Genomic DNA, 5,082 nt, shown 5'->3' with positions numbered 1-5,082 from the left:
TTTCACTCCAGTCGCAGCGCTGTCCACTGAGCACAGCAACATTTGCGCTTGTGTGCTCGTTGAAAACAAAGACATCTGGTTTGCCGTCTGCCATCATCCATGTGTTGTTTGAAAGCAGTCAATGATAAGACACTGTCCACAAACTCGACCCAGACATGCTAAAGGTCGCTGGCATGAAGCAGCAGAGAATGAGCCAAGAGGAAAAAACACGCTGATGACCCAAACAATGAATCCACATCTCTAATCTGACTTTTGACATTTTTGAACAGAATCTTAATAAATCCACTTAAGCTCTGCGGACCCGGATACGGGTCCAAATGGTATCAGCCCATATATGGTATTATTTGAAAGCTTAGAGACTCTTCTTTACAAAGAATACCATAACTTTTGGTTTTATGATAAATAAACCAGTTAAATGAAGCTTAGAAATGTATTCGTCCCACACACAAATATCCGCCTAATGATTGCAAATAATTTTTACGAAGAATGTGTTTTTTTTTTATATTTTTCACAAAACAGTCAAGTCATATATCACAAGAAAGCTCTCATTCTCAGGGTTATTTCATTGTGTGACAATCACAGATCGAATGATCTTCAATAGAATCGCGATGTGAAATTTGATACCTCTGAGGAAACATTCAGATGCGCCACATTCCTACTCGCACCATTGCTTCGGTCAGCCACAAACAGCCAAAAACTCTATATTATCTTTTCGATTAGAATCTCTTCTTTCAAACGAGACCATTTTCACGTTAGAAAGCTCTCATTCTCAGGAATTTGACGATGTAGATTATTTCATTGTGTGACAATCACAGATCGAATGATCTTCAATAGAATCGCGATGTGAAATTTGATACCTCTGAGGAAACTTTCAGATGCGTCACATTCCTACTCGCACCATTGCTTCAGTCAGCCGCAAACAGCCATAAACTCGATATTATCTTTTATATTAGAATCTCTTCTTTCAAACGAGACTATTTTCACGTTTCTGTGTGCTCGCATTGGTGAGAAATCCAGTTTTGTCGCAGAAGCGCAACAGATGCGCACCAGAGAAAAAAATACGTTCTTTTTTTGGCAAACACGTGCTCTCCAAATCATAGCAGCTCCGGCCAGCGGCTCTTATGTTCTACAACTCTGGGCTGCTCAGTGGGCGGCAATAGGTCAGATTACACGCCGCTCAAGCGCGCCGGCCACTCAGAGCCGTGAATGACACCTCTGGGTCAATAGACAGGAGGGAGAGAGAGAGGATCCGGGTCAACGCTGGAGCTGTTTTGCGATTGGGGTTTGTAGTTTTTTTAACTGTTTTGAAGGCGATGATGGCACGCTGAACGGCGAACGCATCGGTGAGCGCATATGAGCACTTTTGCTCCGTTTTTGATAGAATCATTATTTTGAAACGTAAAAGCACAACTAACAATCTGATAAACTATGTATTGACAGTAAAGTACAGTACAGGATGCGTTTCAGTAAATATACATGGATATTATTACAGTGCTGTGTTTATAAACAGCTATTTCTTTGTTTCACATTCTGAAGACCAGATAGCAGCTGCGAGCCCATGGCAGAAGCAGTTAGCGGCGCAGCTAGCGGCACAGGAGGCAGCAGGATGCTGATGCTGATGCAGGATGCTGTCCCCTGCATCACTGGGGACTAAAATTATGCACATAAATGGAATGATTTAAAGCTGGAGGATGTGGATTCTGTTTTAGATTGTAATAAACCATATGGATTTTAATTTATAGAGTCTTGTGTCGCCTGAAAGAAAAAAAAACAGATTGTATAAAACACAAAATTTGATAATTGGTATAATTCGCTTATGCCATTGTGTATATTACTACTTAGACAAACATAAAAAATGAAACATAATTCAGTCAATAATCAGGAAAAGTGCTATGGCACATAGTAAAATAGGATTCTGGGGGCAATATGTTTTATAAAACCTGTTTTTGCAAAGGAAACTCACAAAGACACTTTTAGAAGCAAAAAAGGGACAATTTTACTCCCTTCGGTTATAATTCAATAACTCCTGTTTAGAAGCTGTTATTTGAAAGATTCTTTTTTCTGGCACATCTTGCAAATAGAACCTGAATAACAGAAAATCTGAAAAAAAAATCAAAAAGCGCCTATGTTTTTTTAGTGTTTATTGTAATATTTAAAACATATATAATGTTATTTATGAAGAATTACAATCATGGCAAACACGTGCTCTCCAAATCATAGCAGCTCCGGCCAGCGGCTCTTATGTTCTACAACTCTGGGCTGCTCAGTGGGCGGCAATAGGTCAGATTACACGCCGCTCAAGCGCGCCGGCCACTCAGAGCCGTGAATGACACCTCTGGGTCAATAGACAGGAGGGAGAGAGAGAGGATCCGGGTCAACGCTGGAGCTGTTTTGCGATTGGGGTTTGTAGTTTTTTTAACTGTTTTGAAGGCGATGATGGCACGCTGAACGGCGAACGCATCGGTGAGCGCATATGAGCACTTTTGCTCCGTTTTTGATAGAATCATTATTTTGAAACGTAAAAGCACAACTAACAATCTGATAAACTATGTATTGACAGTAAAGTACAGTACAGGATGCGTTTCAGTAAATATACATGGATATTATTACAGTGCTGTGTTTATGTGTTTATAAACAGCTATTTCTTTGTTTCACATTCTGAAGACCAGATAGCAGCTGCGAGCCCATGGCAGAAGCAGTTAGCGGCGCAGCTAGCGGCACAGGAGGCAGCAGGATGCTGATGCTGATGCAGGATGCTGTCCCCTGCATCACTGGGGACTAAAATTATGCACATAAATGGAATGATTTAAAGCTGGAGGATGTGGATTCTGTTTTAGATTGTAATAAACCACATGGATTTTAATTTATAGAGTCTTGTGTCGCCTGAAAGAAAAAAAAACAGATTGTATAAAACACAAAATTTGATAATTGGTATAATTCGCTTATGCCATTGTGTATATTACTACTTAGACAAACATAAAAAATGAAACATAATTCAGTCAATAATCAGGAAAAGTGCTATGGCACATAGTAAAATAGGATTCTGGGGGCAATATGTTTTATAAAACCTGTTTTTGCAAAGGAAACTCACAAAGACACTTTTAGATGCAAAAAAGGGACAATTTTACTCCATTCGGTTATAATTCAATAACTCCTGTTTAGAAGCTGTTATTTGAAAGATTTTTTTTTTCTGGTACATCTTGGCACCTAGTGGAATCAAACAATATAAGTTGCAGGGAGCTGGAGCAAATAGCACCTGAATAACAGACTTTGAAAAAAAATTGCTGAAAAAAAAAAAAGCGCCCGTTTTTTTGTGTTTATTTTAATATTTAAAACATATATAATGTTATTTATGAAGAATTACAATCACATTTTGTAGTTCAAAGGGTTTTCTATACAATGACACCATTTGTTTTTTATTTCCTCCATTGTATGTGTGTAGGGTTAACATTTGAAGTTGGGCATGTCAAATTTAGGCGAAAATACACAAAAACACCCCAGAGCTTAATTAAAAAAGTTTATTTTTAATATCTGTGTATTATTATTTAGTAGATTCTTCTTTGTTATAAAATGTATCACATCACAGAAAAGAAGTTCAATACATCAGTCAATAGTCATCACATTGAGCATGTGATGATCCTGCAATTATTTTATTATTATGAATATTTTATTTATTTTTTCCTGTATAAAACATTTAGATTTTGCGTTCTAAACAAACAGTCAAAACAATCACTTCAGGAAAAATGTTAAATGCACCTAAATGTTTCATAGTTACCTCACAACATATATTATCAATACCATTATTTATGAGTCGATTTCAATTTAAACATGACCAAGCACTGCATTTTTAAGGATTGCATTGAATCCTTTTTCCAAACTCTTATTAGAATCCCTAGTCTTGAATCATTATAGAGACTCCATCTGAAATGTTTGTCTGTTTAATTTTGATGCTGAGCACATCTCGGTGCCTTTAATTGGCAGGTATTTGTACCTCAAGAGGTTGCGATGCTGGGAAATAATGAATTCCTCAGACTGAGAGATCAATAATAACCCGAGCCATTAATAAAATAATTACACACTGCCCAGCTGTGTAAACAAGGGATTTTATAAACAGCACAGAGGCACATGTGATCAAGGAGACACATGACATTTGTGTGAGAAGAAATTTTAAAATTGCATTTTGGAGGTTAGATACATTAATTTAGAGATGCATGCAGGGTTGTCAAGTCCTCTAATATTCACATTGTGATGTATTAGCCAGAGCCAAGAGAAATTATCACATTGCTCCCAGTACATTAAAGGGGTCATATGACATTGCTAAAAATAACATTATTTTGTGTATTTGGGGTAATGCAATGTGTTTGTGGTTTAAGGTTCAAAAAAACACTATTAGTCACATTTTCGTCATTCTGTATAATGGTTAAACTGATATATAAATACATTTTTTCTCAAAATTGTAATCGTAATTATTGTTGTCATTTGAGAAATTTACTTTTGCATTTCAGGTATTGCACTTTCTCCAGTAAGCACAAATCAATAGAATGGACACATAGCCTACATGGTGTATTTTACCTCAGCTAGTGTACTGATTTATTATAGGCTTTTTATTACATAAATAAATACCAAAGACTTATGCAATCTCTCTGTCTACATTATGAAAACTCTGTCTACATTATGAAAACAGCTAAAACAAACGAAAAATATTATAACAGTGAAATTCCTAGTAATTCCATAATTGCAATAGAGTAAGTGCATTTATTCAGCGATCACAATCGCAAACAATACAGTGAGATCTCATGACAGAACACTGACCGGCTGAATAACGCTTTCATTTAGATCGCTAAACTGCAGCTTGTTTGTTTTCAGATCATTGTTGATATAGTCTTAGTAATCGTTTATTGACCTTATTGTCGTCTCGTCTTCAGCCTTGTCCAAATACCCACACTTCGCGCCAAGGTTTCCCCTCAGTTATCTCAACATGGATTCCGATGTGCTTGTACTGTGTCTTTTGCGACGGTGTTGAAAGCGTCTGGAAAAGAGAAGGCTGTGGGTTCACCCTATTCTACGGACTCGGAATGAGCG

Source organism: Sinocyclocheilus anshuiensis, unplaced genomic scaffold, assembly GCF_001515605.1.
Source record: "Sinocyclocheilus anshuiensis isolate Anshui unplaced genomic scaffold, SAMN03320099.WGS_v1.1 scaffold391, whole genome shotgun sequence".
NCBI lineage: Eukaryota > Metazoa > Chordata > Actinopteri > Cypriniformes > Cyprinidae > Sinocyclocheilus > Sinocyclocheilus anshuiensis.
The sequence above is the reverse complement of the archived record's forward strand: the minus strand, read 5'-3'. Positions refer to the sequence as shown.